This window comes from Panthera uncia, assembly GCF_023721935.1.
Source record: "Panthera uncia isolate 11264 chromosome C1 unlocalized genomic scaffold, Puncia_PCG_1.0 HiC_scaffold_4, whole genome shotgun sequence".
Classification (NCBI taxonomy): Eukaryota; Metazoa; Chordata; class Mammalia; order Carnivora; family Felidae; genus Panthera; species Panthera uncia.
In genome coordinates, this window is record NW_026057585.1 from 30,845,754 (window position 1) to 30,872,212 (window position 26,459).

The window sequence follows — 26,459 nt, forward strand, 5'->3', positions numbered from 1 at the left end:
GGCCTCTGGCCCCTCTAGCGTTCTCTCTAGTTCAATGGGACTTACTCCTTATTTGTCCATCTGCTTCAAGGCTGTTATAGAGGTTTAAAATCCACTCGTGATGTGGGGTGTTCAGTTGTAACTACTTGATTGCTTAGTACGGCAAAATTAGTAATACTTAAGAAATTCAAAAAAATCATGGCCAGGTCTTTCTAACCAGCAAAAGGAATCTGACCCATATTCTAAACCAGGGATTGTGCATGGTTTTGACTTCCCTCATGAGGTGTGAAAAACTCCCCATACACAGCACAAAACCCACCTTGTTGAGAGCTGATCACACCAAGAAGTTGAAGCCAGCTTCTGTGTGGGCTACATTTTGGCCAGTTACGGATATTCCCCATGCAAGGCAATTTCTGTGAAGATAAAGTGGGTCCATCTTGTTAATGCTGTCATCTTTAAACAGTTGAAACCTTGGTTAAGGTGGTCCATTCCATTCCCAGTATTTAAAACAAGGACTCACTACAGTCCACTTTGACAGTCTCTACTATGACTACAAGTTCGAGGGTTTGATAAGTTTCATGGAATCTGGGGCGCCTGGGTGGCTCAGTCGGTTAAGCATCAGACTGATTTTGGCTCAGGTCATGATTTCATGCTTCATGGGATCAGGCCTTGTTTCTGGCTCTGCACTGACAGTGCAGAGCCTTGCTTGGGATTCTCTCTCTCTCTCTCTGCCCCTCCCCATGCTCTCTTTCTTTTTCTCTCTCAAATGAACATTAAAAAAAAAAAAAAGTTTCATGGAATCTGAGTTTGAGCACTCTGGTCCAATCTCATTTTGTAGATTAGAGAAGACTGGAGAAATCAAAAGATGTGTCCAAGTTTACTATTAGGAAAGAGGACAGACTCAGGTCCCTTGATCACTCAATCTAGTGCTGGTTTCTATTAAACTATACTATTAGGTTTTATTTCACAGGAGGATGCCTTAGGACTGACTTTAGTTGTAACTTTCTAACACAATTCGGTTCAGTTATGAAATCAACAAAATTATTCAATGCAATACTCGTATCTGGCTTTTTGGGGAAAGCTCTTCAGAGTGAGTTTCTGAATTATTTTTGAATCAGCTCAGGTGGCAAGGAGTTAATAGCTAGAGATCACTCTAGCTCTTTCTCCAAACTAAATGCTTCTTAAACTAGATGCCTCTTGATAGTAAGCCTTTGTGTTCAAACCAACAAACGTACTTTACCCATGGTTGTCTTTGGTTTCTGAGCTAATTTAATATCACAGGTGCAAGATTTACTTTAATTATCAAGATGAACAGCTGAGGGGGTCAGCCTATTACCCATCTGGTCCTAATCCAGCCAGGAGGCCTCTCTATGCCCCATGCCAATATTTCCAATTGTCAGTGGCCCTGACTTTTCCTGTTGCTGGAGTTTTAATCTCATCTGCCAATTGTGGAACTACTGACAGATTCCCCAGTCCCCTAAACACCTCCCTCCCTCTCCCCCTCCTGGATATTTCCACATACACATTTCATCAGGATCTCAAGACTTCAAGGTGTCACTACAAAAGTACCATTCAGCTGATCTCTAGGCCACAGAGGCCCAGCGTCTGGCACAAGCATAAACCTCCATTCATAACCTTCACTGGCATTTCTCTAGTCAAGGGGACTTTTAATCGCCATCCCGGGAGACTGCAACTCTTGCTTAAGGAAAGAGGAAGGGAGGCGGGCTCACCTGGGTGACTCAGTAGGTTGAGCATCCGACTTCGGCTCAGGTCACGATCTCACAGTTTGTGGGTTCAAGCCCCACGTCGGGCTCGGTGCTGAGAGCTCAGAGCCTGGAGCCTGCTTCGCATTCTGTGTCCTGCTTGCTCTCTGCCCTTCCCCCATTTGTGCTCTGTTTCTCTCTCTCAAAAATAAACATTAAAAAAGAGGAAGAAGGAAAAAGTGACCACAGAGCTTTTCTTTTCCTCTGCACATTATCAGAACAATTCTCAAGCACTGTCTGTGATCTGCAACAGCCTGTGGCTGGCACAGCCACTATTGGAAATGATCAATGTTTTCAGACATCTGAGAAAGAAGGAAGATGACTGGAAGGCAAGGTACTTAGGAAGAAAACAGAGAGAAGTGGCATTTTGTTGAATTGAAGATTCTGCCAAGAGGTAATTTGTTTCAAACTGACACAGGTGACGAAACCACAAGAGAACTGGGCCCAGTGCCTTTAGAGATATTGGAAAGGCTAGCTTGTTCTACATTGTTCCAAAAGGCAGGTCTAGGAGGGAGAACTCACCTGAAGCTCTCAGATGAAGGCATGTCAGTCATGTTGAATACTTCACTGCAGGTATTTAAGCAGAGATTCGGTTGCTCTGTCAGAGATTTCTCTGGCATGTTCTTACTCCCTCTGTTGGTTCCTTCTAGCTCTATGGCTATGAGACACCAGAAAACCAAATGATGGGCCCAGAACTTCAACCCCTCCCACACTGTGGTGGCAAAGAAATCTCACCTGCTATGCCATCAGCTTCTCTCACTGTCCTAATTTGTTAACATGAGGGTGATCTTTACACCCTGGAGCTGCTTCTGAGGTCCTCCAGAGAAGCCCCAGGCCTGCATGGTTTGATGTCCCTGCACTGACAGCGCAGAGCCTATTTAAGATTCTCTATCTTTCTGCCCCTCCCCTGTTCGCTCTCTCTCAAATAATAAAGTTACTAAATAATAAAAGTAAAAACAAAATAAAATACAATAAAATAAGTTACTGAATACCCACCATGTCTAATATGCAGATAGAAGACAGTAATGCCAAACTTAAGGTCACAGCTAAACTGTGGTGTCTGGGCTAGGGTCCAGGCCCCTGTTGTGCATGAACTAGGCCCCCACTCCACTTCTGCTCTGGTCATCTTATGTATTAAAGTCATACTGAAGACTATGTTTGAAATGGAAGGTTACAAATGAATGAGTAACTATAAGTCCTCCATTTAACAGATGAGGACACTGGGGTGAAATGTTCACATGTCACTAGCGAGGTGAAACAACATGTCCAAGGCCACACTACTAGCAGACGGCAAAATGATGGCTCGTCCCGGTCCTCTTGCCTCCACCATGGGCTGATTTTGAAAACACTCCCTAGTCTCAAAGGACAGCATGAGTGTGGAAGTTCTCTAGATTAGGAGGGAATAAACTTAGAGAAGAGATGATGCTTGTGGGGTGCCAGAGGGACACCTGTGTTATGTTGGAGCCCAAGTTCTTTTGGACAAAGTAGCGGTTACTTTTTTTATTCTTTTGATAGCATAAAACTTGACTTTGAGGAGAGTTCTTTGAATCTCAAGTCTCCCTTTGAAATCAGCTGTTCACGGAAATAGAACAAACACTCCTAAAATTTGTATGGAACCACAAAAGACTCTGAATACCTTAAGCAATCTTAAGGCAGAAGAACAGGGGTGCCTACGTGGCTCTGTCGGTTAAGCATCCGACTTCGGCTCAGGTCATGATCTCACGGTTTGTGGGTACGAGCCCGGCATCAGGCTCTGTGCTGACAGTGCAGAGCCTGGAGCCTGCTTCGGATTCTGTGTCTCCCTCTCTCTCTGCCCCTCCCCTGTTCGTGCTGTCTCTCTCTCAAAAATAAAAACAAAAACATTTTAAAAAGATAATAAATAAATAAATGGACAGAGGAACTGAATAGACATTTTTCTAAAGAAGATAAACAGATGGCCACCAGACACATGAAAAGATGCTCAGTATCACTCATCAGCAGGGAAATGTAAATTGAAACCACAATGAGTGACCTCATACCTGTCAGAATGGTGACTGTGGAAAAGGACAAGAAATAACCAGCATTGGTGAGGATGTGGAGAAAAGAGAACCTTCATGCAGAGTCGGTGCAGCCACTATTGAAAACAGAAGAGAGTTTTCTCAAAAAATTAAAAATAGGACTACCGTATAATCCAGCAATTCCATTTCTGAATATTTATCTAAATAAAACAAAAACACTAACTTGAAAAGATACCTGCACCCGATGTTCCTTTCAGCACTATTTACTATAGCCAATCTATGGAAACAACTGAAGTGTCCATCGATGGATGAATGGATAAAGAAAAAAATACATACAATCACACACACACACACACACACACACACACACAGAGGAATATTATTCAGCCATAAAAAGAAGGAAATCTTGCCATTTGTGATAACATGGATGGACCTTGAGAGCATTATGCTAAGTGAAATAAGTCAGAGAAAGACAAATCTCAATTTTATGAGAAATTTGGGAAAAAAACCAAAACACCAAGCTCATAGATAGGACAGCTGGGGGTTGCAGTGGTGTGGGTGAAATAGGTGAAGGTGGTCAAAAGGTACAGACTTGCAGTTATAAAATAAGTAAGTCATGGGGATATAATGTACAGCATGGTGACTATAGTCAATCCTACTGAATTGCATATATTTTTTAAAATTTTTAAAATATTTATTCATTTTTTTTGAGAGAGAGGGAGACAGCATCAGCAGGGGAGGGGCAGACAGAGAGGGAGACAAAGAATCTAAGCAGGCTACAGGCTCTGAGCTGTCAGCACAGAGTGAGATGCGGGGCTCGAACTCACGAACCATGAGATCATGACCTGAGCCGAAGTTGGACACTCAACCAACTGAGCTACCCAGGCACCCCCTGAATTGCATATTTGAAAGTTGCTAAGACAGGTATGTCTTAAAAGTTCTTATCACAAGAAAAAAACTTTTTGTAACTAAGTATGGTGACAGATGTTAATCAGACTTACTGTGGCAATCATTTCACAATATATACAATGTTGAATCATTATATTGTACACCTGAAACCAATATAATATTATATGTCAATTATACCTCAATAAAAAAAGAAAAAAATTGGCTGAATGTAACAAAAAGAGCTGATTTGTTTTGGGGGGATTATAAATCATGACTAAAATTTTATTTATTTTCAGATCAAATGGTAAAACACCAAACTGTTTAGATTTCTTTTCCCATTCAATGTAAGTTTCTCGAATAGAGGAAGTAGACTTTAGTTAAAAAGAGAAACTTCAGGGAAGCCTGGCTGACTCAGTCAGAAGAGCATGTGACTCTTGATCTGAGTGTCATGAGTTAGAGCCCCATGTTGGGTGTAGAGATTATATAAACAAACAAACAAACAAAACGAGAGAGAAAGTTCAAACTCTTACTATAAATATGGTTCTGAAAATATTTCAGAAGGAAAAATGAGCTGGTTCGGTAAAAGCCCACCTTGTATTTTGTCTGAGTGATCTGAAATAAAGGTGGATTCGATTCTTTTCTTTTGATTGCCTTTAGCTTAAGACTGAAGAAACAGTTTAGAATTCTGAAAACAAAACAAAACAACAAAACTTGCGGCAGGGGACCAGGGGGAAATAAAGGCAACTTTTAGAATGATTTAAGCAAGTCTAAATCAATCTGTGGAATATAGTATAATTATTAAAATATATAAATTTAGAGGCACGTGATTGACTCAGTCAGTCGAGTGTCTGATTCTTGGTTTCAGCTGAGGTCATGATCTCATGGTTTGTGGGTTCAAGCCCCGCGTTGGGCTCTGTGCTGACGGTGTGGATTCTGCTTAGGATTCTATCTTCTTCTCTCTCTCTCTCAAAAACAAATAAAATAAACATTAAAAAAACATGTAAATTTAATCACTGAGAAAATATTTCAGGTAACATCCTGAAGAGAAATAGAATGAAAATTTATAGACCAGATAGATGAAGGGTTTGTAGGTCAATGGAGAAGCAGCATGTTAGAGGAATAGACATCAAACCAGGGGAAGAACCTCACTAAATCTCTTGGAGCCAAATTTATCATTTGTAAGATGGAGCTGAACAAGATAGTAGTAATCACTAGTACTTTATGGCAACTAGTGTGGGTGGGCTTGTCCAACATTCAACCTCCTTCTAGAATGCTTTCTTGGACGGAAGGCTAGAAGTAAAAAAATTAAAAAATCCCCCAATCCCAGATTTATTTGAAGCTAAGATTTTAGGTATAAATTAAGTTCTGACCAATCAGATGCACCCACATGATACTTGAATTCCAAAAGGAGTCAAGTGGGGGAAGACATGCGGCATCCATTTTGTTAGTATATATTGTGTAGCAAAAGCAGCTGCCAGATTCTCCAACAACTGCTAGATTGTGGCATGAGCAGCAACTCGTTCTTGGCCTTGCACCGGGGCTGTGGCTGTTAGTCCTAGTTCAGTCTGGCATCGACTTCCTTGGTCCTCCCAATGATTCTCTTAGCCATTTAATAGCTGGAGCTAAATCCTTTCTGGAAGGGAGTTCTCTTTTCTGCGAGTGGTAGAAGTAGTGGGGGCAAGGCTGTTCAAGAATGTTATGGTCATGGAAGTTCCAGAGAAGCTTACTGAACGGGGACTATCACTAATTCCATTTTACAGATGAGAAACACTGAGGTACAGAGAGTAACCTGCCCAGGACATACACTGTGATTCATTACACTATATGGTTCCCCAACTAGATGATTCCAATGAGTTATTTCAAATCCAAAGTTCTAATTCTAAATTTTCTGGATCTCGGGATTGAACAGTGATATAAAATCATAAATCAATGACTGGAGGAAATTTGAGGTCCTAACATTCCCAGAAACAATTTCAGATTATGTCAGACATGAGATGGCTTCAACGTGATACCAGCATATGGTGGTCTTGGGGACGTAAGCTTTTCTTTTCATAGGTTGTGTGGCAGTTAGGCCCAGCACATAGAGCAGGCTCTCGGTGTCTCTTTATGTCTAGAGTAGGAGTGGACAAATGGGTTTGTGGGGTCACTGCAGGCAATCATTTTAAAGCAAAAGCCATTTTCTTTTTCCATGAAGAATTGGTCTTTTTAAAGTACCAATAAGTTCTTGGACCAGTGTGTTCACAGATGAACAAAGAGAAGATGAATGTTAATCCTTTTTGTTTTGTACAAAGGGAGAATAAGTGAGCTCCAGTGTTTGACAGACTGGAAGTTTACGCTTACTTTCAGCTTTATAATCGTTCCCTTTTTTTTCCCCAAAAAGTATTTATTGAACAATCAGTTTCTCTAAGTATGGGTTATGTTTGCAATGGGTGTAGAGGTTCATTTGTGGGAATTTTTTCCTTTTGAATTTCTTTCTCCCCATCCATTCATGCATTTGTTCACTTACTCATTGAGTATGGTGGGAATAAGAGCATGAATCTTGCTAGCAGATGAGGTCTGAGTCCTTGCTTTCCCAACCTACTGCGTGCTTTGCACACGTTATTTAACTCTCTTAAGCCTCTGGTTCCTTATTTCAAATATGAGAATACTGATAGTGCTTTTTCACAGGGTTGCTATGAAGATCCAGTATGATCACACAGATGCTTCATTTTAAAAATGAAGGTTATTCAGACTTCAAGATGTATTGCAAAGCTGCAGTCATCAAGACAGTATGGTACTGGCACAAAACCAGACACTCAAATCAATGGAACAGAATAGAGAACCCAGAAATGGACCCACAAACGTATGGCCAACTAATCTTTGACAAAGCAGGAAAGAATATCCAGTGGAAAAAAGTCTCTTCAGCCAATGGTGCTGGGAAAACTGGACAGCAACATGCAGAAAATTGAACCTGGACCACTTTCTTACACCATGCACAAAAATAAACTCAAAACGGATGAAAGACCTAAATGTAAGAGAGGAAGCCATCAAAATCCTCAAGGAGAAAGCAGGCAAAAAACCTCTTTGACCTCAGTTGTGGCAACTTCTTACTCAGCACGTTTCCAAAGGCAAGGGAAACAAAAGCAAATATGAACTACTGGGGCCTCATCAAAATAAAAAGCTCCTGAAGACCAAAGGAAACAATCAGCAAAACTAAAAGGCAACCGACGGAATGGAAGAAGAAATTTGCAAATGACATATCACATAAAGGGTTAGTATCCAAAATCTATAAAGAACTTATCAAACTCAACACCCAAAAAACACAATCCAGTGAAGAAATGCATGAATAGACACTTCTTCAAAGAAGACATCCAGATGGGCAACCGACACATGAAAAAAAATGCTCAACATCACTCATCATCAGGGAAATACAAATTAAAACCACAATGAGATAGCACCTCACACCTGTCAGAATGGCTAACATGAACAACTCAGGCAACAACAGATGTTGGTGAGGATGTGGAGAAAGAGGATTTCTTTTGCACTGCTGGTGGGAATGCAAACTGGTATGGCCACTCTGGAAAACAGCATGGAGGTTCCTCAAAAAATTAAAAATAGACTTACCCTACAATCCAGCAATTGCACTACTAGGTATTTACCCAAGGGATACAGGTGTGCTGCATGAAGGGACACATGCACCCCAATGTTTATAGCAGTGCTATCAACAATAGCCAAAGTATGGAAAGAGCCCAAATGTCCATCAATGGTTGAATGGATAAAGAAGATGTGGTGTATGTGTATATGTGTGTGTGTGTGTGTGTGTGTGTGTGTGTGTGTGTGTAAAGTGGAGTATTAGTTGGCAATCAAAAAGAATGAAATCTTGCCATTTGCAACTATGTGGATGGAACTAGAAGGTATTATGCTAAGCAAAATTAGTCAGAGAAAGACAAATATCATGTGACTTCACTCATATGAGGAATTTAAGATACAAAACAGATGAACATAAGGGAAGGGAAGCAAAAATAATATAAAAAAACAGGGACGGGGACAAAACATAAGAGATTTAAATATAGAGAAAAAGCTGAGGGTTGCTGGGGCATTGTAGGTGGGAGGATGGGCTAAATGGGTAAGGGGCATTAAGGAAGACAATTGATGGGATGAGCACTGAGTGTTGTACATAGGGGATGAATCACTGGAATTTACTCCTGAAATCATTGTTGCACTGTATGCTAACTTACTTGGATATAAATTTAAAAAAATAATAACAAATTATTAAAAAAATAAAAATGAAGGTTATTACTTAATGAAGGATATATTAGTATTTATTGAACACCTACTGTGTCAGCCACAGTGCTGTGCACTTGGCATCTACTCTGAATAAAAGTTGCATATGGAGAAAAGAGATATATACCCAGATAAATGCATAAAGTATGAAGAATCTTTGCAGATTATGGTGGGGGCACAAATGAGGATCTGATTAGTTCGATTTGGGGGGAGATGATTAGAAAAAGATTAATGTTTTCCTTTAGTAGAATCTGGAAGATGATTAGCATTTTAGGTCATTAGGTATAGTCCCATCTCTGAGAGAGAAGATGAGCATCATGAACGCTGGAGGCCCCAAACTGCACGGATCCTGTGCGAATTATAAGCATTTTGGCAATCCTCATCACTGGCTCCTTACTAGCCACATGTAAACACATTCCAATCACTTCTGTGTCCTGATCTCCTCAATCCCTGGCATTTCTTGCCCTTTATAGTCAAACTTCTTAAAAGATTCCCTCCCATCCTCCTCGTAAAACACTGCAAGCTAATTTCAACCCTGGGCAAACCAGTAGAACAATTCTCATCATGGTCCCAATAATATCTGTTTGCTAAAGCAGGTGGAAACATCTTAGACCTCACCTTAACTGATTAATATTTGATATTATTGTCCACTTTCTCCTCTTTCAAACACTCTTTCCCTAGGCTTCCACGAGAGCCCTTTAATCTTTTCATTGTCTTCCTACTTCTGGCAACTAACCACTTTCAAGTCTGTGTGGAGTGTTCCTATTCTACTCATGCCTTTTGTCCTACTCAACCTTGGATGATACCATCTACTCCTGTGATTTCAGCTACCATCCAGTGACCCTCACATCTCCAACCCTGTTCTCTTTCTGTACTCTGGACTTGGACATCTCAGCATAGGTCATTATGAAACTGATTACAGAATACATATGAATTGTTTTATTTTTATCGGAGGCATTATTAGGTAACTAAGCTAGACATAATTTCCAGTTTAAAAGTCATGCCCACTCTGATTCAGACTGCTGTTTCTTTTACCGGCCTCACTTCAAAGGTCTTCAAGATGGAGTGTCATCCTCAGAGGACAACTTTTATTTGAGAGAGCAGAGAGAGCAAGAAGTAGCGCAGGGGTGGAAGAGAGGCAGAGGGGGCGAGGGAGAGAATTTTAAGCAGGTTCTGCAGAGTCAGTGCAGAGCTGGATACAGGGCTCGATCCCACAAAGAGGAGATCATGACCTGAGCCAAAATCAAGAGTTGGACACTCAACTGACTGAGCCACCCAGGTGCCCCAACAAATGACAACTTTTAAAAGGCTATGACTGAATATTCTTATTTTAGGTATAATAACATAATAGCATTTTTTCACCTTAAATAACCAAAGCAACATTAAATAATTCCAAAATATACACTTGATGATAGCACCAAACTCAAATACCTTCACCAAACTAAGAAATGCTTGACAACTATCCCTCAATCCCCCCCTTTAACTTACCGGATTTTTCCCAGTTGACTTAAATCTATTTTTTTCTTTTCTTTTCTTTTTGTAATATGATATTGCAGATATTCAACAGCCTTTCTTTTTAATTTTTTTTAATGTTTATTCATTTTTGAGAGAGACAGAACATGAGTGGGGGAGGGGCAGAGAGAGAGGGAGACACAGAATCTGAAGCAGGCTCCAGGCTCTGCACTGCAGCACAGAGCCCGATGTGGGGCTCGAACCCAAGATCCGGGGCGCGAACCCAAGACCCATGAGATCATTACCTGAGCTGAAGTCAGACACTTAACTGATGGCCAGATGCCCCAAACCTATTTTGTTTTCATTATCATGATTTAATAGCAAGCAGTATATGACAACTAAATGCTGTGTAAAAGGATTGTACTTTAGTTGATCTAAAATTACCTTTTTCAGTTCCACATTTAACTCATTCATTCCACAAACAGTATACACCAACCAGTAGTATCTGGAAGTATTTTGCATGCTGGGCATATAGTGTTGAACATGGCAAGGCCTGTGCTCTCATTCTAGATGGAGAAATAAATAGATAAATAAATAAATAAATAAATAAGAAAAAAATTGGATCACTCTAAGGACAAAGCAAAGAACTAAAATATGATAGTGACCGAATATATAGTTACTTTTAAATAGTTGATAGGAAAAGGACCCTTTGAGATGTTTTTAAAAACCTTTTATTATGAAAACTTTCAAACATATTCAAAACAGAATTTGTAAATTCTTTCTTCTGCTTCCCATGTACCCATTACCTAGCTTTGCCAATTAGTAACATTACTCAATACTTGTTTTATCTACTCTGCCTCTTTTTTTCTTTTTTTGCTAAAGTGTTTTTAAAGCAAATGACAGATATCTTATCATTCCATCCATAAAGAGTTCAGTATCTATTGATAGGGAATTTCAGAAAAGCACATAACCTTGTGGTGCCTGGCTGGCTCAGTTGGTGGAGCATGAAATTCTTGATCTTGGGGTCATGAGTTCAAGCCCCACATTGGGGTAGACTTTACTTAAACAAATGCACCCCAAAACCCATACATAACCACAAAATTATCATACCCAATTATCATGATATGCAGTCCATACTCATGGCTCCTCATTTGGTCTCAAAATTATCATTTTCCTTCCCAAATTAGGATCAAAGTTCATACATTGTTGCTAAGATCCATTATTTCAATAGGAGCTGCAAAAAGCCAATATTCTAATTCCAAATTTGTTTCATTTATTAGCTATGACTCTTCTATATTAAAAAAAAAAAAGAACTCTCCCCCTATCAACTATTTGTTTACCCTGAAATATAGAATGGTATAGAAAAGACAGAATGGATGCTTGATTCTTTTATTTATGCATTTTCAGAGTAATAAATTAGAGTGCTTATCAAATCTGAAGAGGTGACATTTAAGCTGAAGCCTGAATGTGAAAATATAGCTATGCAAGAATTAGGAGAAATAGCATTTCAGGAACAGAGAACAGTTAGTGAAAAGGCCTTAACGTAGAAAAGATCTTAGTATGTTTACAGGCTAGAAAGGAATTCGTTTTGGCATGAGGGGAGTGATATGGCCAAAATTAAATGAGGTAAGATTGAGAGTTAGTTTGGACCACATTGTGCCTTGTGAGCCAGGGTAAAGGGTGGACATTTTATAATGAAAGAATTGAGACACCAATTTGGAGGATCTGGAGGGTTTGCATGTTTAAAAGAGAGCTCTGTCTGCTATAAGGGGCAACACACTTTAGGTAGACAAAGGTGAAAGCTGGGAGACAAGATGTTAAAAAGAAGCCAATGGGCAGGATGTTAACAGCTTGAACTGGAGTGATAATAAAGCAAAGGTGGGAAGGGGAAGTCAACACTGTGTTAACCATCTTAAATTTGATCTGTCGCTAGGCCATCCATGTGTAAATGTGGAAAGGTCACACAGGCAATTGGCTATGTCCTCAAGTTTCCTGGAAGAGTTGGGACTGGAAATATGATTTCAGAGTTAGTGACATATGAATTGTACTTCGAATCCTGGGGTAGAGGATTGTATCAACAAAAAAGGGGAGGATCTTAGAACAGAGCCTGGGGGGTTACATGAGCATCTAGAAACCAGAAGAATGTACAGTAGTTATGCAGAGAAGACACAGATACTGCACCTACTATATCTTCCCCTCCTTAGAAACAGAACACATACATATGTGCACCAGTTAAAATGTATGTGTCAGTCATTCTTGCAGCTAATTTTAGGTAAATGGAACAAGAGTGCAAGTGATGTAAACAACTTGAGTCATCCCAGTAAGGAAAAGGGTGTGCTCCCCTTCCTTTTCCCTCCTTTTAATGACTATAATGCAAATGTGCTGTGAACCATCTTGGACCACGAAGACTAGGGCACCTAGAAATGGCAGAGCAGTAAGCTAAAAGGAGTCCGAGTCACAAGGATAACCTTGTGATAAATGCAGCTACACCAGCCTCTCCTTTATTCAAGTCATTGCTCTTTTGCATCTCTGTTACACGCAGCAACAGAGTATTCTAACTCTATTCTAACTCAGAGTCCAATCATTCTGTGAGCTGATAAATATCTCTGAACCTGCAAAGCTGAGGACCACACTATGAATCTCTGGTAACTTCATAATATGCCAATACTCACAATACTGAATGGCTTAATTTGCTACCTATCCTAATTAGACTATGGCAAACTCAAGGGAGTATTTAGGTAAAGAAAGAGCGGGTACCAAGGAGGCATCAAGGGTCCCTTAGAAATTGGATTGCAATTTATTTACTTTAACCTAAAGAGCCCTGGACTTGATGAGTTCAGGATTCCAGATGAGCAATAAAGCCACAACTCTCTCTTACAGTATTTAGATTGCTAGAAATCTCTAGAAGTCTACAAGTGGTTTACAAGCAGTTTGGTGGTCAGAGAATAATTAATGTGATTATTTTTTTAAATATAATTTCAAATTTATAAAAGGTAAAAGTGGTTATTTCCATAGAAATCCAATTCTTTTGATAGTTCTTAAATATGCACACTAGCACAGATTGCCTTAGATAAGGCAATAAGGTATTTTCATGTCATTTGCATATTAGTTTTGGTTCATTTGCATTTTTTCATTATTTTTATTGTGTTGCATTATGTCCACATTCCACAAGAAATAAACCAAAGACTCAAAAGTGCTCATCAAAATGTAAAAGTACAAGGAGGCAAATACTACAAGTCAACATAATGCTGTAAATGTCAAAACATTGAACTGGATTCCACTGAGAATCTAAAATGTGAATCTGTACATTAGGACAAGTAAATTTGTATGTGTGATGATTTTGCATAAACAACTAAAAAGAAAACAGAAATTAGCAACTATGTTGACAATCACCTGGAGACTGGATTTTTTTTAAGATCACTGATCTATCCACCTTGTTCTCATTGGCATGAGACATTTAAATTTTCATATATTTTCAAATAAAATATAGTGATTCCTTTGTTGACAGTTTAAAAACTGCCCTATTAGGCCTGGAACCAAGGTGGTGATCTTGATATTTTGGACTTCTGGTTTTCTGCTTATGCGTGTTCATGATCAGGAAATACACAATGCTATTTGAAGGAAGAAGGGCTATTTTTATAAATTACTCTACATTATTAATATTACTATAAAATACCAAGCAGGTATTTAATTTATACAAATGTAACTATACCCACTTGGCATGCATACACACATAAGAAAGATAACTTAAATTTCAAAACTAATTTTGCCTCTAAGTATGTCCTCCCTCCCTCCCTCTCTTCCTCCCTTATCTCACCTCTTCATGATTGTATCTTTCAGAGAGAGCATAAGAAGCCATTTTTACGGTCCTTTGGCCGGTCTCAATTTTGCATGCTTTTCATAATAAGTACATCTCACTGTGCTACGTGATTCTAGTACTTAAAGATTTGAGATATATCTATATCTATCTATATCTATATATCAATAAATACATGCACACACACATTTTTTTGGTGGGCCAGTGTACAAGAAAGTTCCTAAATGCAACCCCATCACTTAAACCTACACATGAAACACAGCAATGTGCTCCAAAGATGGAGGACACTTGACTCCTTTGACATAGACAGTATGTGTCTCTAGTGTATAAAGAAATAGGGCTACAACAACATCAACAAGCATCAAAATTAGAACAAGAAAACATCAGGCAAGAAATAAAAAAGGCATCCAAGTTGGAAAGATACAAGCAAAACTGTTATTTGCAGATAATGTGATCTTATATAAAGAAAATGCTAAAGAGTCAACCAAAAAACTGTCAGAACTAATCAATGAACTCAGTGAGGTTGCAAGATATAAAATCAACATACAGAAATCAGCTGTATTTCTATTCACTAACAATGAGAGATCTGAAATAAAAAACCATCCCATTCACAACAGCATCAAAAAACAATAAAATATTTAGGCATAAATTTAACAAAGGAGGTAAAAGATATTTGCAATGAAAACTACAAGATTTTCATGAAAGAAATTGAGGAAGACACATACAAAAGGAAAGATATCCTATGTTCATGGATTGAAAGAATTATTCTTGTTAAAATGTCCACATTACCTAAAGCCATCTATAGATTCAATGCAATCCCTATCAATTTCCAATGGAATATTTCACAGAAATAGAAATACCAATCCTAAAATTTATATGGAACCACAAGACTCCAAAAAGCCAAAGTCATCTTGAGAAAGAACAAAACCAGAGGTGTCACACTTCCTCATCTCAAACTATAGTTGACCCTTGAACTCAAGCAGGGTTAAGGGTGCTGACCCCTGCGCTCCACACATAACTTTTGGCTTACCCAAAAGTTATTAATTGCTAATAACCTGTTGACTGGAAGCCTTACTGATAGCATAAACAGTTGATTAACACCTATTTTGAATGGTGTGTTATGTACTGAATTCTTACAATAAAATAAGCTAAACAAAATGTTAAGAAAATAATAAGAGAAAATACATGTATAGTACTATTCTGTGTTTATTAAAAAAAACTCCGCATATTAAGTAGACCCACATACTTCAAATAGGCATTGTTCAAGGGTCAACTGTATACACCTTCAAAGCTTTAGTGATTAAAATAGTATGGTACTACCATTAAACAAACAAACAAACAAGCAAAAAAACAACACAAAGACCAATGGAACAGAATGGAGAGCCCAGAAGTAAACCTCTGCGCTTGCAGTCAACCAATATTTGACAAAAAAGCCAAGAACACTCAACAGGGACAGGCTCTTCAATAAATGGCACTAGGAAAACTGGACAATCACATGCAGAAAAGTGAACCTAGACACTTATCCTGTATCTCTCACAAACATTAACCTGAAATGGATTAAAGACTTAAGATCTGATACTGTAAAACTTCTAGAAGAAAATGTAAGGAAAAGCTCCTTGACATTGGTCTCTGGGGAATTATTTTTTTAGATGTGACACCAAAGCACAAGCAATAAAAGCCAAAATCAACAATCAAACTAAAAATTCCAGCAGAGCAAAATAAATAGGTAGCTTACAGAACGGTAGAAAATATTTGCAAACCATATTATTAGTTATATTTGTATATAAACCATATATTCGATTAAAAAATGGGCAGAGTAGGGCGTCTGGGTGGCTCAGTTGGTTAAGCGTCCAACTCTTGTTTTCAGCTCAGGTCACGGTCTCATGGTTGGTGAGATTGAGCTCTGCATCAGGCTCTGCACTGGGGATTGAGCTCTGCATCAGGATCTGCACAGCCAATTTGGAGCCTGCTGGGGATTCTCTTTTTCTGCCCTTCCCTTGCTTGTGCTCTTTCTCTCAAAATACATAAACTTAAAAAAATTGGCAGAGTAACCAAATAGACATGTATATCAAAACAATGAGATATCACAATCCCTATCAAAATAACACCAGCATTCTTCACAGAGCTAGAACAAACAATCCTAAAATTTCTATGGAACCACAAAAGATCCCAAAGAGCCAAGCAATCTTGAAAAAGAAAACCAAAGCTGGAGGCATCACAATCCTGGACTTCAAGATGTATTACAAAGCTGTAATCATCAAGACAGTATGGTACTGGCACAAAACCAGACACTGAAATCAATGGAACAGAATAGAGAACCCAGAAATGGACCCACAAACGTATGGCCAACTATTCTTTGACAAAGCAGGAAAGAATATCCAATGGAAAAAAGACAGTCTCTTCAGCCAATGGTGCTGGGAAAACTGGACAGCAACATGCAGAAAATTGAACCTGGACCATTTTCTTACACCATGCACAAAAATAAACTCAAAATGGATGAAAGACCTAAATGTAGGACATGAAGCCATCAAAATCCTCGAGGAGAAAGCAGGTAAAAACTTCTTTGATCTTGGCTGCAGCAACTTCTTACTCAACACGTCTCTGGAGGCAAGGGAAACAAAAGCAAAAATGAACTACTGGGACCTCATCAAAATAAAAAGCTTCTGCCCAGCAAAGGAAACAATCAGCAAAACTACAAGGAAACTGACGGAACGGAAGAAGAAATTTGCAAATGACATATCACATAAAGGGTTAGTATCCAAAATCTATAAAGAACTTATCAAACTCAACACCCAAAAAACACATAATCCAGTGAAGAAATGCATGAATAGATATTTCTTCAAAGAAGACATCCAGATGGGCAACCGACACATGAAAAAAATGCTCAACATCACTCATCATCAGGGAAATACAAATGAAAACCACAGTGAGATACCACCTCACACCTGTCAGAATGGCTAACATGATTGACAACTCAGGCAACAACAGATGCTGGTGAGGATATGGAGAAAGAGGATCTCTTTTGCACTACTGGTGGGAATGCAAACTGGTGTAGCCACTCTGGAAGGAAGCATGGAGTTTCCTCAAAAAATTAAAAATAGACCTACCCTACAATCCAGCAATTGCACTACTAGGTATTTACCCAAGGGATACAGGTGTGCTGCATGAAGGGACACATGCACCCCAATGTTTATAGCAGTGCTATCAACAATAGCCAAAGTATGGAAAGAGCCCAAATGTCCATCGATGGATGAGTGGATAAAGAAGATGTGGCATCTATCTATCTATCTATCTATCTATCTATCTCCATCCAGTGGAGTATTAGTTGGCAATCAAAAAGAACAAAATCTTGCCATTTGCAACTACATGGATGGAACTAGAGGGTATTATGCTAAGCAAAATTAGTCAGAGAAAGACAAACATCATATAACTTCACTCATATGAGGACTTTGAGAGATAAAATAGATGAACATAAGGGAAGGGAAGCAAAAATAATATAAAAACAGGGAGGAGAACAAAACATAAGAGACAAATACAGAGAACAAACATAGGGTTGCTGGAGGGGTTGTGTGTGGTCTAAATGGGTAAGGGGAATCTACTCCTGAAATCATTGTTGCACTGTATGCTAACTTACTCGGATGTGAATTAAAAAATAAATAAATTATGAAACAAAAACAAAAACAAAAACACCAATGAAATATCACCTCACACTTATTATAATGAATGGCTCTTACCAAGACAAGAGATAACAAGTGTTGGCAAGGATGTGGAGAAAAGGGAGCCCTTATGCACTGTTGGTGGAGATGTAAATTTGTTCACCATTATGGGACAGTGTGGAAGTTCCTCAAAAAATTAAAACTAGAACTACCATAAAATCCAACAATTCCATTCCTGGGTACTGTTAAAAAGAACACAGGCACCAAATGGAGATTCTTATGCTATGCTGTATCACCAAACTGGAGCTTAGTACCTATACTAATTTCAGTTTCAACCTTTCTCAGAAATGTAGTCTTAATCAATCAGTCGGGAATTTTCTGGTCAGCACCAATAAGTTGATATGTCACTGGGGCCCTCTCCATCTCTCGAAGGACAATGAGGTAATCCACCTAATCAAGACCCAACTATCCTCAAAGGGAGATGACCACACCCATCTTTTCTCTTTATGACTTTCTTATCCTGCCTTTAAAAGCCTCTCCTTTTCTGCAGCCCATCGTTGCTCACCTGTACTTTGTAGAGAAAATGCTGCTTGAATCATGAATAAAGCCAGTTAGCTCTTTAAAATTTCTTTGGATTTTCATCACTTAAGTTTATATCCAATGGAAATGAAAATAGGATATCAAAGAGATATATATGCACTCCCTTGTTTATTGCAGCATTACTCACAATGGTCAAGATATGACAACAATTAAAAAAAATTTTTTACATGTTTACTTATTTTTGAGAGAGAGAGAGAGAGAGAGAGAGAGAGAGAGAGAGAGAGAGAGAGAGAGAATGAGCAGGGGAGGGGCAGAGAGAGAGGGAGACACAGAATCTGAAGCAGGCTCCAGGCTCTGAGCCCAACATGGGGCTTGAACTCATGAACCGTGAGATTGTGACCTGAGCCGAAGTCGGGCGCTCAACCGACTTGAGCCACCCAGACACCCCAAAATGAAAACAATCTTAAGTGTTCATCAATGGATGAATAAAGATGTGGTATGTGTGTATGTGTATGTGTATGTATACACATAGATATATAGACATACACATACATACACATGTACCCATACATACACATATATATGGACATATTATTCAGCCATAAGAAGGAAATCCTGACATTTGGAACAACATGGATGGCCCTTAAAGGTATTTGTTAAGTGAGAGGTATATGCTAGTGGTACAGTGGTAATTATATTACAATATGTAAATGTATCAAATCAACATATTGTACACTTTAAATTTACATAATGTTACATGTCAATTATGTCTCAATAAAAATAAATTTTAAAAAAAGGGAAAATGTCAAGCCATGCTAACAAACAATCCAGTATCTCATAATGTGATGAGCTGTTATAAGACTTTAATGAAGGTAAAAAATATATTAAACTTGTGGTTAGAAGACACAAATGGCAAATGTGTGCCTACAGTTGGTTACACGTTGTGAGAAAATGAACTTTTCAAACTTCCTACATTCAGTCACAATTGGCTGTACTATTATAAGTTAAATAATTTTCAAGGAAAATTGATTACATGTAATTCTTTACTTAATTTTTAAGTGTTTATTGCATAAGATTACACTATTTGTGAACTACTTCAAATGTTGAATTAAGGAAGTGTTACTGTATATTTCCTTTGGCTTCTTTTGACACCAACTGCTTCACAAAAGTAGTAGTGTGTTTTTAGAGTTTACAATTACAGGGGTGCCTGGGTGGCTCAGTCGGTTAGGCATCCAGCTTTGGCTCAAGTCATGATCTCACAGATCTAGGGTTCGAGCCCCGCGTCGGACTCTGTGCTGAAAGCTCAGGGCCTGGAGCCTGCTTCAGATTTGGTGTCTCCCTCTCTCTGCCCCTTCCTGCTTACACTCTGTTTCTCTCAAGAATAAGTAAACATTAAAAAAAAAAACAAAAAACCAAAAAACTCTAGAGTTCATAATTACATAAAAACATGGGTACATTAGTCTGATTATATTCCCTTTAAGATTTTAACTCTCTTACTGACTTTAGTAGGAATAACATGTCACTATTTTCCAAGCAGATCACATATAATGGATAGGTAATAAGGAAAGTTTTGTTTATTTCCTGGACTTTCCCTTAGTATGTAAATAGCTTTGCCTCCTATTATCCATTACCCAATCCGAAATCCACATTCTTGTCATTTTTATTACTTTTGCAACAGAGCTGCTACAAGGAAGCAATATGTAATTGATAACATAAATGTTATAATTATGAAATTGTTTGGATTGTAGATACTGACATCAAAGTGATTTAAAAATTTCTTTATCTTTTAAAATTCATGACACTTGTTTTATAGCTAGACCAGAAGCATCAGTAGTACCTGGAAACTTACTTGAAATGTAAATTCTCAGCACCACGCCCCCTACTCCATACCTAACGAAGCAGAAAATAGGCGGCAAGACCCATGTACAAGTCCTTCAAGTGATTCTGATACATTGTGAAGTTTGAGAACCACTAGACTAAGAAAATTCAGTACTGGTTCACTTCATGGTAGCGAGAGGAGTTAGCATGGTTGTTTGCACTCCAGAGATGGATTGAACAGAGGTTCGGTGGGGGTTTTAACAGGTTTGTACAAAGAAGCAAGAGAGAAACAGGATGCTGAGGATATACGTGATTATGATGGATATGGGAATTTAAGCTGGAAAAGAAGAAAAGGGAGGACTTATAGGGGAAAGAGGTATATTACCTGTTATTAACATATTGAAGACTGACCAAGCTGAAGACCTAAAATACCAACAATTTCTACCTATCAACATATTGCACCAATACCATATTCTTTTGCCTCCCATCAGAGAATCACTATCTTAATTTTTGTTTAACATTCCCTTGCTTAAAAATGAAAAAAAAAAATTATCACCTTTGTGTTTGGTTTGGCTTAAACTTTTAAAAATGAGATCATGCTGCATATAGTCTTCTTTGATTAGCTTCTTTCATATATTTTGTTCTTTTGTACTGTTCTCCACAGCTGCAGTTAATTTTCATGGTTGTATAATATTTCGTGGTGTAAGTATACATTGCTTATTATAAAATATAAAATATTTTATTAAACCATTCTCTTCCATTGATGAACATTTGGGTTGTTTCCAGTTTTTGGTATTACAAACAGTGCTATGAACATTCTTGTTCATGGACCCTTGGTACATATGAATAAAGAATTTCTTCAGGATACACTACTTAGGTGGAATTGCTAGGTACCAACGTATGCAGATGCCCAACTTTACAAGATAATACCAAATTATTTTTCACAAGTGGTTGTATTTGTCTATACTCCTCACAGTAATTTATTGGAATCTCATTGTCCCACTCCATCTCCACCACTCAATAAGGTCAGAATTTAAAATTTTTATCAATTGAATGTGTTCAAATTATATCTCAAAGTCTTGATTTGTAGTTTCTGATTACTGTTTAGAGTGGGCATGTTCATTGTCCATGTGAAATGTCTGTTCACATATTTTGAACTTTTGACTGTTTCCTTCCTGAGCTCTAGGAATTTTTAATGTGGTGGCTATTATTCTTTCTCTGTTCCATGTGATGTAAATAGGCTTCCACTTTGTGCCCGGTCTTTTCACTTTGATGTCTTTTGATAAAAAGTTCCTAACTTTCTGATTGTTAAACTTGTCAATTTTTCTTACATTTTTGTGTTTTCCTATACACATTATTTTCAGTGTTTTAAAGTTTTACTTTTGACATTTATGTTTTACTTCATTTGAAATATTTGTGTCCACTATGAGAAAGAATATTGAGTTTCTTTTTTCATTTCCACATGGGCACACAATTTTCCTACTTCTACTGAGAAAACATGTTTTCTTTCTCCACTGAATTATGTGGTTCCTTCTGTAAATTAAAATTTCAGATATATTTAAGTCTGTTTCTTGGCTCTTTTATTGTTCCATTTGTAATATGTACCAATACCTCAGTAAATGCTACACCTTTATAATTCTTGTTATCTTGTAGGGCAAATTCCCTCTCCTCTTTGTTCTTCAGGAATTTCTCTATCCTTTACTTTTTGCTCTTCTACATAAATTTTAGAATGAGCTTATGAAGTTCCACAAAAAAATTGTTGGGATTCCAACCAGAGTTGCATTGAATCTGCAGAGGATTTTTGAGAACTGACATCACTTCAAAAGATATGTCTGTCTATATTTACTTAGGTCTTCTTTAATGTCTCTGAGTTTTTTTTTTTTTTTTTAGTCTATGTTTTTTTTATTGAGGTATACTTTATATACAGCAAATGAAACAGATCTTAAGTACACTACATTTAACATAATTACAGATTTACTTGGGTTTAAATTCACCATCTTTCTTTGAAAAACTTTTTTTACAGGTCTTGCACATCTTTTGTTAGGCTTATTTCTAGATAACTTGGTTTTGTTGCTATCATAAAAGTTGTGCTTTAAAAATATTATGTATTCCAGTTGTTTGATGATGGTGCATACGTCACTGACTTCTGTATTTTCATCTTACAACAAGCATCTTGGGTAAACTATGATTGCTACTAAATTGTAGTCTTTTGAGTTCTTCAGATAGACAATCATCATCTGCAAGTAAGCATTTTGTTTCCTTCTTTAATCCCTATCCATGTAGAAAAGTAGCGATGACAGGCATCTTAGTCCTCAATTCTTAAGGAGATACTTTCAATGTTTCCTCATATGAGATGATGGCATTGAGTCTATTTTTGTTGTCTTTTTAAAGTTTATTTTATTTATTTTGAGAGTCAGCGAGTGCAAGAGGGGCAGAGAGAGAGGGAGACAGAGAGAATCCCAAGCAGGCTCTGCACTGTCAGTACAGAGCCTGATGTGGGGCTTGATCTCATGAACTGTGAGATCATGACCTAAACCAAAATCAAGAGTTGGATGCTTAACTGACTGAGCCACCCAGGTGCCCCAGTTGTTGTTTTAATATAGATATCTTTGTCAATTTAAGGATCCCCTGACCCCTTCAAATCAGAAAAGTGACCAGCTTTTTCTAAATATATTACTTTTTCCTCTTTAATATGGTAAATGATAATCAGAGATTTTCTTTTTCTTTTTTTTTTTTTTAATATTTGTTTATTTTTATTTTTATTTTTTTTTATTTTTTAATATATGAAATTTACTGTCAAATTGGTTTCCATACAACACCCAGTGCTCATCCCAAAAGGTGCCCTCCTCAATACCCATCACCCACCCTGCCCTCCCTCCCACCCTGCACTCCCTCCCACCCCCCATCAACCCTCAGTTTGTTCTCAGTTTTTAACAGTCTCTTATGCTTTGGCTCTCTCCCACTCTAACCTCTTTTTTTTTTTTTTTTCCTTCCCCTCCCCCATGGGTTTCTGTTATGTTTCTCAGGATCCACATAAGAGTGAAACCATATGGTATCTGTCTTTCTCTGTATGGCTTATTTCACTTAGCATCACACTCTCCAGTTCCATCCATGTTGCTACAAAAGGCCATATTTCATTTTTTCTCATTGCCACGTAGTATTCCATTGTGCATATAAACCACAATTTCTTTATCCATTCATCAGTTGATGGACATTTAGGCTCTTTCCATAATTTGGCTATTGTTGAGAGTGCCGCTATAAACATTGGGGTACAGGTGCCCCTATGCATCAGTACTCCTGTATCCCTTGGATAAATTCCTAGCAGTGCTATTGCTGGGTCATAGGGTAGGTCTATTTTTAATTTTCTGAGGAACCTCCACACTGCTTTCCAGAGCGGCTGCACCAATTTGCATTCCCACCAACAGTGCAAGAGGGTTCCTGTTTCTCCACATCCTCTCCAGCATCTATAGTCTCCTGATTTCTTCATTTTGGCCACTCTGACTGGCGTGAGGTGGTATCTGAGTGTGGTTTTGATTTGTATTTCCCTGATAAGGAGCGACGTTGAGCATCTTTTCATGTGCCTAATCAGAGATTTTCTAATATTAAGCCATCCTTTCATTACTAGCATAAGCCCAATTTATCGTGCCCTTTTTATACATTTGGTAATATTTTGTTTAGTATCCTTTATCAGTATTCATGAGTGAAATTTGCCAGTAACATACTCTCTTTGTATATTTTGTTTTCTAGATTATATTGACCTCACAGAATGAGTTAGGAACTATAACTTTTTCACATTATTTAAAAAAACTTTCTATGTGGTCAAAATAATCTCCTCCTTGAAAGTTTGGGAGAATTCACTTGTAAAACACTTTGGACCTATTTTTTTTGTGTGTGTGGACTTTTAATTTCTGCTTTTAAGTGATTAATGTTAGAGCGACATTATTCACACTAGCTTAAGCTAATATTTTTAGAGTTTTCAGATTATTTTCACTATTTTTTTCATATTTATTTGCATATGTTAATAGCATCTTTTAAAAAATCTTTGCTTGTATTTGTATTTTTCATTTATAAATAGCATTTATATCTACTTTCATTTTTCATAGCTATATCTATTAGCATTTTCAAGGAATAAGCTTTTGGCTTATTTCTATTTTACTGTTTTTTCTATTGTTTACTTTCAGTTATTCTGTTGTCCTTTTTCTGATTTCTGAAGCTGAGCAATTTGATCAGTTTTTTAAAACGTTCCTTTAAAAAAAATTTTTTTTAATGTTTATTTTTTGAGAAAGAGAGAGTGAGTGGGGGAGGTGCAGAGAGGCCGACAGAATTTGAAGCAGGCCCCATCCAGGCTCTGAGCTGTCAGCACAGTCCATTGCGGGGCTCGAACACAAGAACCACATGATGATGACCTGAGCCAAAGTCAGATGCTTAACCAACTTAGCCACCCAGGCGCCCCTAACCTTCCTTTTTTAAATAGGCACTTAGTTTGCAAATTTCCCCGGAAGAATCACTTTTGCTGCATTTAATTACGATTCTTTCTGTGAGCCAGTAAAGGGTATTTAATATTGGTTTTCAAATCTATTTATCTATTAAAAATCTATGTGTTCCAACCAATTAGAAAATATAATTGGTGTAACTATACTTTGTACCAATTAGAAAATATAATTGGTGTAACTATATTTTGTTATTTTCTACAATTTTTTTTTTTATGGCTCAATTTTTATAAATGTTCCATGTAATCTGGAAAAGAATGTGGAATCTCTTAATTGCTGGATGCAGAATTCTATATACATTCAGTGGGGGATCAAGCTTATTCTATTCATTCTATCTCTCTTGATTGTAAAAAGTCTATTTTCCAATAATGAAAGTTGTGATCTTCCAACCTGATGGGTATAAGTATTTTGTAGTAGCTCTAACAATTTTTGCTTTATGTAGAGATTACTTTATTAAATACACACACATGATTAGTATATCTTTTTGATGAATTGAATCTTTTATCATTATGTAGAAACACTCTATTCTTGGTGATACTTATTTTTTCATGATGGGTCTAAAATCTGTTTTGATATTAAGTAGAGCTACCATAGCTTTACTTTTGTTTTTGCATTGAATATTTTTACTCATACTCTTACTTTCAACTTCCCTTATATTTTAGACGTATCTTTTTGCTAATAGTATAAAGCCAGGCTTTAAGAATCGATTACTTTGCGGGGGACCTGGGTAGCTTAGTTGGTTAAGTGTCTAACTCTTGGTTTTAGCTCAGGTCATGATCTCACAGTTGGCGAGTTTTTGAGTTCTGTGTCAGGCTGTGTGCTGACAGCAAGGGGCCTGCTTGGGATCCTCTTCCCCTATCTCTCTGCCCCTCCCCCGGATGTGCGCGCGCGCGCGCGCGCGCACACACACACACACACACACACACACACACACACACTCAAAAAAAAATAAATAAAACTTAAAATGAAATTTTTTTTTTTAATTTTTTTTTTTAAGGTTTTATTTATTTTTGAGACAGAGAGAGACAGAGCATGAACGGGGGAGGGGCAGAGAGAGAGGGAGACACAGAATGGGAAGCAGGATCCAGGCTCTGAGCCATCAGCCCAGAGCCCGACGTGGGGCTCGAACTCACGGACAGTGAGATCGTGACCTGAGCTGAAGTCGGACGCTTAAGCGACTGAGCCACCCAGGCGCCCCTGAAATTTGTTTTTAAATAGTAAGTTTGTTCCATTTATTGTGATTATTGGTATATTTGAAATTATTTTTACAATCCTCTCTCTTGGTTTGAATGTTATATGCACTATATTCTTTTCATGAATATCCCTGGCATTTTATAATGTATATTTAACTAAAGTTAATTAATACCCTGACACCCCAATGATACAACAGAATGTTTCAGCTCTGATCTTCCCTATCTCAGCTGTTTTACTACTACTGCCTAGAATTTCTGTTGACTTAAAACAAAGAAACAAATCATCTGTTCTACTGAGTTGCATTTATTGTGATTTACCTAAGTGTTTACCATTTTATTTTTTCCTAAGCGTTTTTGTGTTTTAGATCACCATTCTGGGATCACTTTCATCTCTTCTTGAAGCACTTCCTTTAGAGTAGGACTCCTTTAAGAGTAAACCCTTTAAAAAATACTTTCATTTGGGGGTACCTGGATGGCTCAGTTGGTTAAGCGTCTGACTTCGGCTCAGGTCATGATCTTGCAGTTCATGGTTTCGAGCCCCACATCAGGCTCTGTGCTGACAGCTCGGAGCCTGGAGTCTGCTTCAGATTCTGTGTCCCTCTC

At 37.9% G+C, this 26,459-nt stretch overlaps 1 protein-coding gene across 7 annotated transcripts in view; it reads right to left on the reverse strand.

Moving 5' to 3' along the window:
- The window catches only part of PKN2 (protein kinase N2), a 163,456-nt gene that overhangs the window by 6,922 nt on the left and 130,075 nt on the right, over positions 1 to 26,459 (reverse strand). For 4 of the 7 annotated variants that reach the window (XM_049616842.1, XM_049616845.1, XM_049616840.1 and 1 more), the window contains 2 exons: positions 1,710 to 10,908; positions 299 to 392 (listed from right to left, as the gene is read on the reverse strand). The gene's annotated coding sequence lies outside the window, so the exon portion shown is untranslated. The remainder of the gene's footprint in view (positions 1 to 298; positions 393 to 1,709; positions 10,909 to 26,459) is intronic. The other 3 variants (XM_049616844.1, XM_049616841.1, XM_049616843.1) reach the window with 3 other exon arrangements.